The sequence below is a fragment of the Scophthalmus maximus genome, chromosome 18 (genome assembly GCF_022379125.1).
Source record: "Scophthalmus maximus strain ysfricsl-2021 chromosome 18, ASM2237912v1, whole genome shotgun sequence".
NCBI lineage: Eukaryota > Metazoa > Chordata > Actinopteri > Pleuronectiformes > Scophthalmidae > Scophthalmus > Scophthalmus maximus.
In genome coordinates, this window is record NC_061532.1 from 6,972,385 (window position 1) to 6,984,447 (window position 12,063).

General features: G+C 41.8%; 1 long non-coding RNA gene across 1 annotated transcript in view; it reads right to left on the bottom strand.

The window, feature by feature from the left end:
• Positions 1 to 1,250: 1,250 nt before the first annotated feature.
• LOC124849576 overlaps positions 1,251 to 12,063 on the bottom strand; it is a 64,754-nt gene continuing 53,941 nt past the window's right edge. Inside the window, exon 4 of the long non-coding RNA XR_007030026.1 lies at positions 1,251 to 1,773. This is a non-coding gene — a long non-coding RNA (uncharacterized LOC124849576). The remainder of the gene's footprint in view (positions 1,774 to 12,063) is intronic.

Sequence of the window (12,063 nt, forward strand, 5' to 3'; positions counted from 1 at the left end):
CTCGGTCACCTTGACAGCAGCCAGTGGGCAACAATGACGAGACAGCAAAGAGAGCAATAGTGCCTCAGGATCTTGTTATTGCCAGTGGAAACTAACCTTGAATTTTGCACAGATCCTATAGCTGTTGTTCAGTTACAGCTTGTGATGTAGAGGAGTGGTCCATCCACATTACAAAAAAACAAAAAATGTTCTCACTTCCATATAATGATATTGAGCCTTGCAAATAGTTTTGGTTTCACGTGCCATATAAATTACACTTCAGCAGAGTCTCTCTAGGAAGAATTTCCCAAACAACTGTGGGTAATACACAGTCCTCACTGTGAGCTGTTCTCTACCAAACCAACAGTCCAAATGAAAACTGTTTGCATTGTGTTTTGTGTATTATTTCCATTGCTGATGATTCTTTAAATATGTAATGTCTGAGCACGACCAAAAGGAAAAAAAAAACAAGCTGATGACGACACCTGGTCAAATAAAAGCAAAAAAGAATCGCAGGGGTAGAAGCCCTGGAGATGAGAGTGAGAAATGTGTTATTTGAGTCAACATTTCTAAAAGCAACATTTGATAATTTGTATTTTAACATGTAGTTATTTCATATTAAAACATTAGTTTGAAGCAGTTATTTTTTAAGTTGCATCATATCTCCAAAATAATATAAAACCAGTCTACATCACCGATTTATGTTTTATAACAATAAATCCAAGTGGGTTTTATTAGCAAACTATAACTGTAACTCATGTTTGCACACTCAGGCAATGTGAAGAAATGTGAGCTAAAATTGTAATTTTAAAAATATCAATATGTAAAAACTAAATGACCACTGCTGTATCTGTGTAAATACTCAAATTAAACATGTTATTTTTTTTCTTTAGTCCTTATTTCTTTCAAATCTTGATAAACTGAATATAGCATCACCCAAAAAAGTGAATAAAAATGTCAAACATGAAATACTGACAACCACCCCCCTTCCATATTCCACAGCACAACAGCATTTCCACAAGTCGTCTCCACCAGCCTTATTTCTGTGCACTGAAACATTTTCCTTGGCCCCGGTGCTTTGTAAATATTTGCTGTTTAAAACAAGAACATGCCTCTTGAGTTGCAGCACATGTTACAGAATCCTTAGGGAAGGGCTCCGCACACACACACACACACGCGCGCGCGCACACGCGCACACACACACACGCACGCACGCACCCACCCACCCACGCACGCGCGCACGCACGCGCACACACACACACACAGACACACACACACACACACACAGAGCATATTTCCTATTGGAGAAATCAATCATGTCACCCATGCAGTTTACCTTCACACTAATTACACTCAAAACTATTCAACAATAGTATTTATTAATAATTGTCAGACTGCACATGTTTTGGATCATTGGTGCAATTGCAGTAAATAAGGGATAAGTGTGGGACTTGATACAGAGCATTTTGTAAATAACATTTATGGTTACGTATAAACATTTTAAGGTTACTGCAAAAGGATGCTTCCCTGTCAGAAGCATTCAACTCCAGGACAGAGTGCAGCGGCGCTGCGAGTTCTGCCGAGCCACAGTAAATTACGTTCAGTTTGACGGGAATATGATTTGCACATCGTGATTGAATGTAAAACATGGAATGAAAAATAAAGCATGAATGTCAAACCCAACTCGTATGGCAGGAAACGTACCTTCTTGGGTGGCATGGCAAGCGATAAACAGAAATTCTCAACTGTGATGATGTTGTAGTCTCAGATATCTCTGCATGAGCTCTTCGAGAGCTGCAAAGATACAAGGGATGAATGATGTTTTCCTCCGATACAGAAACAAAGTTTAGTTAAAGTTGGCCAAATATTGTTTTATTTGTCCGACTGTTGGTCAGGTCAGCAGTTCACCCACCTTGAGATATCCACAACAACCCTTTTGAGACTTTGACCACAGCCCAGTCCATAACACGTGTCAACTAAAAGTTAGAGATGTTCGCTACAATTTTCCCCTTACGATACCGTTTCTGATTCTGATACCTGGAGTTTGCGTATTGGCCGATACCAGGTACGGATCCGATACCAGTGCGTTTAACAAAATAACAACTCATAAAACATATTTTAACAGCTGTATGCTACTAACCCTGTTCGGAGGTGAGGATTGCTGTCATTTTTCTGTGGCCTGGCTCAAGTTAAACCCTTTGAAAAATTGATACATACCGTACAGAGAATGGAAGCCACAGAACTTCTTTCATTGTCTTGTTGGACAGTCATTGAAAAAGAACACAAATAAATAAATCTGGGAATAAACAATGACTTCCTTTAAATGGCTGTTAAAGTGCAGCCACAGCTTAGACAAACGTCAGACCTTTATAGTTTTAAACAGCAAAGTAACAGTATAAAACGTTAAATAACAATTCATAAAAAAAACACCTCTCTCCAGCCACAGTTTTTAAAAATAAACCACCTTTAGTCACTATCTTTCCCAATAAAAGTATAAAATAACAATATGCTGCCCGCGCCACTTTACTTGTGGCACCATCCGGTATGAAAGATTGCCAAATTGCTGACATTTTTGCTAACTCCTGGGATAACGCTTCACTCCTTCTTTTCAAAATTAGAATATTTTTGGGATAGAAAAACACATCAGTAAAATGGTACTTACTAAATTTATTCTAGCCAGATTGGAAAGATTTAGAAATTGTGCTGTGAGAGGAGACAATTTTGATGTTGTATATGATGTCTGAGAAAACGATAGAATAGAAAAGATAAAATCACAGAAAACTAATACAATTTAATCTCAGACTTAGCATGCATGGGCCTAGAGGAATCATTTGTTTACGATATATTACAAGAACGTCACTGTCACAATGGAACGTCCCGCCGACTCCCATTCTAAAATCTGGCAGTTCAATAAAGCGTTGCTTGATAATATAAATGAAAAAAGGGACAAAATATCGTCAAATATTTCTCATTGAACGTGTTCAGTGAGCTACAGCCCTAACATGTGTACATACAGTGGAGAAGGTTCTATACAGGAGGAGGGAGGTACTACCAGCTTCATTCTGCTGAAGACACAATTTGGTAATATATGTGCTCTTCGCCGTTAGAAAAGCAAAACTTTTTATGTGAAGGTAATGATGTTAAAGGCTGGAATATGATGTGGAATATAATATTTCATTCATTACTGCCTCTCCACTGGTGGCCATACTTAGCTATACTTGTGCGAGTGTGTGTGCGGAGCCGAGGAGCTTGGCCATACTGAGCTCTGGCCAAGGTCTGCCCTGAGGACTGTGGTCGATGGCCCACCCTGCCAGACACTTTCTCTCTCCTACCACTCAGGACCACACACCTTCAAATGGACCCACTTTGTTATCACAAGCTCTCATACAAACATAATAGAGGTATCATGTGTTGGAACATAATTCGAATTACACATGCTATTAACGCAGTGTGTGTGTGTGTAACGTAGTGCTGCTGGATAAGGCGGCCCGCTTCCTTCGCCCTGTCGCAGCACATGAAGTTTCGCAGTGGACTGTTTTCACAGAAAATTATTTATTGCAACAGAGTGTTTCTAGAAAAAATATTGCCGGGGATAATGACACCTAAGATGAGTTAAAATTAACCCGGACTGAGGCTGTCTGTATTCCTCTCCCTGCGAAAGCTAAAAATGATGTGACATAATTAGACCCGAGCAGACATTACACACGTGGAGGTATTACAGTATTAGAAAAGGAAGGGCTTATTAATAGCCCCTGTTGGCTCGTGTGTTGTGTACTCTTTCTGGCGAGGCATCAGAACAGCCCAGCCAGGCAAACAGGCAGGTACAGTGATTCACTTCAACAGGCGACATCTGTAAAACGCCAAGGTAGTTTACACTGTGGCCGAGCCCGAATTAACGTGCTTTCATTGGAAACAAACACCACTTGCAATCAGCTTCTGTTGGCCCGCCGCGCGGCTGGTGTGAACGTAAGTATATCTTTACAGTGCTGCCGAGGCGGGACGGTGACCAGCCACACAATCGAGCAGGAGTCGCGGAGGAGTTCACTTATGCGCTGTCCAAAAATTCGCGGAAGTGCAGAAACTCAATCTACGATGTCCAGTCGCCAAGAGGATGTTGATGTTCTACGTGAGTCGTTTGCGAAGGTACAGTATGGTATAATCGTAATGAAAAGTAGATATTTTTCTTTTGGAGTCCAGCAGCGGGCTCTACATCTTCCAGCGACTTAAGGCCCTTTCTTGTGGTGTCTGGACAGCTGTTTTTGGAGTCACAGCTTTGAGGGAAAATAAAGTCGGCCTTTAAGTAATAAGGGGAAATGTTTAATATCGAATGGCGCGCACACAACCTAAACACACATTAAAAATAGCCCTCGGAGTTGTGATTTCATGAAATTGCAAAAAGAAAAAGGGGGGGGGGGGAGTCAGATCATTGGTGGAGGCTGCCATGAGGAGGCTGTGGCTGACCACTGAGAGACGGAGCCATTTCTTTTTTTTCCTCCATTCCTCATTTTAATCAAGGGCCCAGTCCAGCATAAACAGTGCCTACCTACGCTGCAGTTCAAACAGCGGGGCCCGCTGAGACCCGAGCGATGATTTCTAAATGTTCACTGACAAGCCGGTTTAATTTGTGTGCTAAGTAGATGGAGGTGGACTTATATATACAGTATATATCTTTCTTACTAGTCATGCACACCACTCTCCAGCTATTTCTCCATCTACCTGAAACTTTATGGCGCTCCTCTGCATGAAAAGTATACTGGCCCTCCGCAGCTCCTGCTGTCTGGTTTATATACGTCATGCTGTGTTCAGGGGGAGGACAGGTCCAGCCGCCGAGACCCGAGCCCAGACTTCACAGCGGCTCCTTCATACCAAACTCTCTCTGACCATGACTGAGGACCTTGGCGAAGTCGCTGCTTCTGCTGTATCTCCACTCTGACTCACTTGCTCGTGTCCAGTGAGGTTGGTACGGTACAGTAAGTGGCCACTGGAAACCCTGTCATTGTGTGGTCAGTTGTCAACAGCTGAGACGTTTTACAATGGCTGCTACGGCACCGAGGTTGACGGAGTTCAACCTCGGGGCCGAACTGCAGAGTCAGCGTTACAATTACATCGCGCCCGATGACACAACCCCACTGCGGAGCCGAGAGTCACGTGGCGGCCCCCTTGTCACGCGGTGCCGTCGCTCAAAGCAAAATGTCAATAACAGGAACGACTGTGCGTCACGCACACAGCGAGTGTGGGGAGGAATAAGTTAACGCGCGCTGGCCATGACTCAGATCTCGGGGTCACGGCAGCCAATCGCGACCTGAATGATCTTACACACAGGCGGCACCATTATGTGTCGGAGAAACTCAGTTTACTCGCTGAGGAGAACAAAGTGTGACTGATAAAGGCAGAGGGCTCGCTGGAGAAACAAGCCATTATGAGGAGGAGTTCGACACTGTGTCACTGACAATGGGGCAAACAAAAGGCTCTGTTGTCTTCTGAAGCCGGTGGGTTTTTGTTTTTTTCTTCTGTGGGGCTTTTGTGATGGATAATTGCCCTCCTCACATGATTTCATAATGCTGTGACTCTTCTTTCAGTCCCTGTGAAACACAATAACAAGATAAAAAAAAGAGGGGGGTTGGGGGGGAGATCTAAATCTGAAATTTTGACATTGTCTAGAAGTGGCCGCTTTTCTTCATTGTGGTGTATAATTTTAGAAAGATGTATGAGCAGGACTCGGACTTGAACCAGTCATAATACAGCCTGAGGCGCAGGCAGGCAGGCAGGCTGCAAGCTTCCAGAGTTCACTGGCTGTATTGTCTTAGGGTAATCATTTAAAAGTGCTCCACACGACTGCACCGAAGTTTACGGCTTCATATCTTATTGCTGTCTTACTATCAAATTCAAATCAGATGGAGATACTTCAAGTAAACTCAGATTTATACAGAAAAAAGAGATTTAAAAATAATAATAATAGTACAACTATATTATATCTGACATTTATACTGATCTAGTTATTTTTGAATCATAATAAATTTAAGCATAAAAATTTGTTTTTATAGGTGATATTCATCACTTGCACCTCTTTTAAGATTAGGTTTATTTCTTGCTGACAGCAGAACAGTGTAGTACAGTGTGCAGAAACACTGTCTGTGTTGCCATCCCCAAGGTCTGGGTTGAACTGTAAACATATTGTTCTCCGCACAAAGTCGTCTGCACATGCACTGTACGTGCGCAGGAGTAACCCCCCGGGGCCATTGTCTATTAGATGCTTGGTAGGTATGCAATCTTTCCTCTGAGTCAGCAAAGATCAATCCGGGACAAGCCAGCCGAGGAATGTATTTACTCCTCGCAGAAAGAAAAATAACCCATTTTACTTGAAACAGAGGGCACCTATCATTTTTATAATGTATGCTGGAATTTGACTAATCCAACAGCATATTGACACATAGGAATGCATATATTACAGGGGAACTGGGTGAGGTAGCACTCTGTAAACACGTTCTGAAAAAGACCCCGCATTCCTCGCTGTGCTGTTAAAACATCCATGCAAATTAAATATGCTTGTAAAAAAATTAGAGGGTTACTGTGCTTCTGGGAGTCATTTGAAAGTGAAAGCAGGACACTCAAAGAGCCCAGTTAAACAGAGGTGGGTGTTTGACGTTGCGGGAGAACATTTGAATTTGCATGCATACCTGAAATAAATATTATAAACCTTGTGGTTGTTCTGAAGAAATAGTCCATCTCCTTGAATAAAAGTAATAAAATAAAAAGTTAAAGTACAGAAGTATTTCCACCACTGGGTTCTGTGAGTGGGCACTTTGAGATTGCCTTTAGCAATGAAAAGTGCTCTATAAATTAAATGTATTATTATTATTATTCTGTCCTGCAGAATCTTGTGCAGCACAGTCACAAAAAACAGAGACAACAGTGCATAACAAAATAAAAGTATTCTCCAGATTTAATTACACCAACTGCAGTTTTGTGAAGGTGATTTATATGTATATATATATACCAACTAAAACCTGCACTAGATGAGGTTGATGAAGTCTAAGTCTGATGATTCATCATCAGATGATTCATCATCAGACTTAGACTGATTAACTGTCCAATTCTAGATCTAAAAGCTTAGGCTTTAGAAATCAATTTCCCTTGGCTAATGAGAACAATGAATGCACTGCTACAGCGTCATATTTTGTAACACATATCTTAAATGTGGTTTAAGAAGTGTTTGTGAATGAGGGTGTGAACTAGACCTTGTAGCAGCAGCACTTTTGAGAAAAAATTTAAATCAAAACAATCATTCATGAACTGTAGTGTTGCAGCTGTGACTTTCAGGATAGTCACTTGTCTCACTTCAGTACTGTAGGAGGAGGAGTTTTATTTCCCAACAACAGAATTAGACACGTTCGGTCTGTTTTTATTACAAGAGATCCCAGCTATCCCAGAAAAATGAAAGGAGTGCAGCTGCAGTTGAGTGAGCTTTTTTTAATATGTCTCCTTTGAACAGCACACTCACATATTGTTGCCGCTCCAACACTATTTCACAGATGGCGGTTTCGGGATGTGTATTTGTGAATTACAATGACTCCCCCCCCCCCCTTTTTTTTTTGCTCTAAAAACATTCCAGCAGCCTTCAAGATGAAATGCTGGAATCCGAGGCACGATGCTAATTTGAAGACAGAATAAATCTATAAATCTGACTTAGTCTCTAGCCCGGGGATATACAGCCATGATAATTACAGGTTGACTTTACAGACATGCAGACATCTCTCATCTGTATTGCTAATAGTATAACCAGCAGGCTGCTACGTGCTTACTCAATGTCTAGCGGCAGGGGTGAGCAGAGGTAAGCTGTAACAATGATATCATTATAACGGAGAAATCGGTCGTCTCAAATTGCATGTTGTTATGACAAAGATTTACTTCGGTTTGAAAAAAACCAAAACGATCTGTTTGTGGTCACACTGTGTCAGCGGTAGGATTATCCATTAATTAGCCCATCGTTCCCTGAATAATTCGTAAATCAGAAATGGAAATATCATTTGCAGAAATGCAAAACCAGATGTTCGGCGAGTGCCACAGCACTAAGCTGGCAGCCAGATTCAAGACGTACTTGTGGATACTTTGCAACACTTTGATTGTCCTTGACAAACAAACAGGCATTTCGCTTCCACGGGCAGCATGACTATCTGAGGAGGATCTAACACGAAACATAACGGATGATCTGGGAGGACAGTGCTGCATCTGGTTGTCGTTAAAGCCTTGTTTTGCTGTGTCCTTCAGACTTGGTGCCATAGGCCCAACTGCTCAAGCAAGTAGAGTTCATATGGACACAAAACCAACATGTGGTGCCTTGAAGACTCCCCACAGAGGTCAGCTGCAGTACTCGCTGGCCCAGGAGACAATGGATCAGGGCTCGGAGGATTGTATCGCTTGTGCAGGCCATGAAACGAACACTGCAGCAACTTAAGACATTAAATAGGCCGTTGGCCACATGGGGAGCTTTATTGAGCTAGAATTCGAGAGACGAGGCAAAATGTAGGCCTGCTCAGATTTAATCTGCTCGGTGAAAAAAAAACGTCTCTGTTTCCTGTTTCTTATTTCATTTCACCATGAAGTCCTGAGTTTTTCTCAGCTGACTGGGTGGGCTGGATGAGTTCCACATTGGTATCCAATCAGAACAGGTGAGTCCAAACCAATCAAACCAACTTGTTCTCTAATACGTGACAAATTTCTATGCGCAAACGCGAACATGCCCTCCACGCTGACAGCGGTTCCACTTTCGGACTGGTCGGCCCTCTGTGCCTCTCCTCCTTGCGTTCATGGGAGTTCATCAGAGGTAGTTATATTATTTTTGCATGGTCAGTGTTTTCTGGGTATTTTTGCGGCCTCCTGTTTGCACACCTGCCGGAATTGTGAAAGTTTGTCTTGGGTCATGTGTGTTTACACACCCCAGGCCCCAAAGGTGACCCCATCACGCCACCGACAGGGAGGCCAGCACTTGCGTGTGGCGATTTCCAAAGTGGACAGGCTTGGAGATCGGCCACACTGCCTGTGCTGCCTTTCTGCAATCTGGCCCCACTCTGGCTGCACTGGGAAGGGAGGGGGGGTGGGGTGGGGTGGTGGTGGGGGGGGGGGGGGGGGACTTGTTGGCAGAGGCCTGCAATGTTTTGAGAAGCACAGACTTCTGGCAGCATCGCTCAATATGATGGAGAAAAATGCCTGCTGCTAATGAAAGCCAGCAGTGTCTCTCCAATTGGAATACAACCCAAAAGGCATTATGTAACTGAGATACCGTAAACATTTCAAATTTGTCTCTCAACAAATTATCAGTGTTTATTTTTTCCACATTATAGCTGATATTTTTGTGAAACAGTTTGTAATTGAAGGAACTGCTCTGAGTCGAGGCTACGTTTCTTTTAAGAACCATGGACATTTTGTCTTCAATTATTTTTCTATTTCTCTGTCAAGAAGTCTTTTGGCCAGAGCATTTAAAAAGGGCAAGTACCAGGTCTAGTTTTTTCATGTTGAGATGCAGAAATGTTGAGATTTCAATAATTGAAAAATACAAAGTTTGAGTTTGTGGTTTTGGGTGAGAGTTGTTTTATTGAAGCGGTTAAAATTAAATTCGATCATTGTGACAAATTCAAGATCGTGGCTTATCAGAGATGTGCAAACACTGCATCTGCAATAATCAGCGACCGTTGAATGCTCCTCTTTCACCTCTGTTTTTATAGTGGTGTGTTTGGCTTGAGCCCAGTGCTGCACTACACTATGTATTAGACAAATATTTATCTTGTTCAGAAATACATGGCTATATTGAGATGGGAATAGGGTAAAATGATTTAATGGGCACACCAGAGGGCCTTCTGGGGTGCCAAAGTTTAGCAATTTTGGTGGTCTCCTCTCAGAGATCAGACACCCGAAGGGTCGTTTAGGAGACCACGAGATGCCGTGATTCAAGATCCACTGAGGGGACATGAAAGTGTGCAGAAGATGGAAGGGTCTGGATGGCAATTACTGCTCATCAAGGCAAATTTCAAAGCGTGACTAAATTGTTGAAAGTCTTGCATATGATAGATTTACAGTTTTTCCTCGTGGTGTCTTCCCCTGAAGAGTTGGGGCTGTGGAAGCAATATTTTAATGTTGGCACCGACATCATCACTGCACATTAAACTAAAAGCTCCTCAACACTGGAGGAGATTTTTTTCTTTACCCTTATGGGGTTAATTGAAATGCAGACACATTCAAGCCTGTCCAACATACATATTTGCTGTAGTGTTTACCGACTGCTGCTCAAGCAAAGTACAGTATTACCATTTGATCCCAATGAAATAACAGAAACGAGACATTAAAGACAAAATCTGTCTCCGTCTTTATTTGGAATTCTAAATCTTCCTCCCTTTGACTTTTATGATTCTGACCAGCAGAGAAAATGTGATTTTCCAGTATGTTTAATGAACCAACTTTCACTCAAAATAGATCGAAGGAACATTTCATCCTTAAAGCCGTTTCATCTGGAAGATTCCTTTGCCATATTTGAGAACTGAAGACATTTCTAACTTACACATTGCACTTCATATGTCAATGTTAATGTCAACTGTCAACTGTCATAAACTCAAAAATAATATTTGTCTAGTTGTATTTTTCTCCATGTCATGATATTTGATGAAATGATCTGAAGTGTCTTTTGTGTTGTTCTTTGGATAACGAGCCGCAGGAATAGATATTTCCAGAAGGCACTACTAAAATTACAGCATGAGGGGAATGAATCAATACACCCGAGTTCTGCTTTCTCACTTAAAAATGTAGTAACTCATAACCACGGTGACAATTCTTGGTTTGAAAGCATTAAAAGTACTTGTAACAGTTAGTTATTAACAAACATGTTAAGTATATCTGTGGTAATTTGGAGCCAGATAAATGTTAGCACTCCTGAAAATACTAAAGAACTGAAACTCTACTTTTTAAGGAACACCTCTTCGCAGAAAACATGGAGTTTAAATGTATTGTCATTTATTTTATATCTAGAAAGCAACCAATATATAGTGTTCTGTTTAGAAGGACATGATTAATGTGCTAAAGGATTGTCTAAGAGGACGAGCAAATTGGCTCATAAAGGATTTGCTATGGGCTCTTTTCTCCTTCAAGGGACAGTAATCGATACTGTTAAAAAAACTGTATGCTCTCCCTGCTGAGTGCTACAAAACCATATTAAAATAGGGAGGGACGGTATCAATGGTATAGAAAATCCACCAGTATGAATTTGCTCCTCTGTATTGAGTTTGACAACGCCGGGCTGACCAACAGATCCTTCAGAGACCTAAAGTGTCAATGGCGATACACTAAATTGTGCTTCGTCTGCTGGAAAGAGGAAGAAAATTAGCAGCAGGCTTCGTCATCATCGGCCTGCGCGGGCAAATCCTCTAGAAAACTTGAGCGAGCCCATGCTACAGGAAACAAAGATGGCATAATGAGAGTGCAGTATACAGTCTATTGTGACATCTGTATAGCAGCTTATTACGACCCATAGTTACAGTATAAATAGTTAGGCGACCTCTAGTGGCGATAGTAGTTATAACAGGAGTGTAACAAAGTGCCATAGTTGGTTGGTTGGTTGGTTTTAACATCCACCAATACATTTTCAAATAAAAGGTCATCTTCTACAGGTGTTAAAATCTAAACATGATAAACATTTTTTTTGCCCATGATTTATGGGGACAACTGTGCAGAGGGTGTTCGAGGCACTTTGCTGCAATGGCACACTCACGCATTAGCCCTTGTTCTGTGATGTTTCATTGCATTTAAGAGTCGTCACACCACTTTGGATCCACGTAGATGCCAAAAATACAACCCTAACCCTAACCCGCGTATGGAGCTCAAACCTGCAGTGCTAATACGGCATTCTGGGATTGCCTGGTTTGAAAGGGAAGGCTTGGAATGCTACTCAGCCTAGTTTAAGCCTCTCCTTAATAAGAGGAAATATCACTGCCCGATTTAGTAAACGTGTTTATTCCTTTTAAATCTTCCCACTCTTCTACACTTTCTGTCCGTCCCAGGCTTGGTCAAGAAAGAGCTCGCACAGCATTTTGATAATCC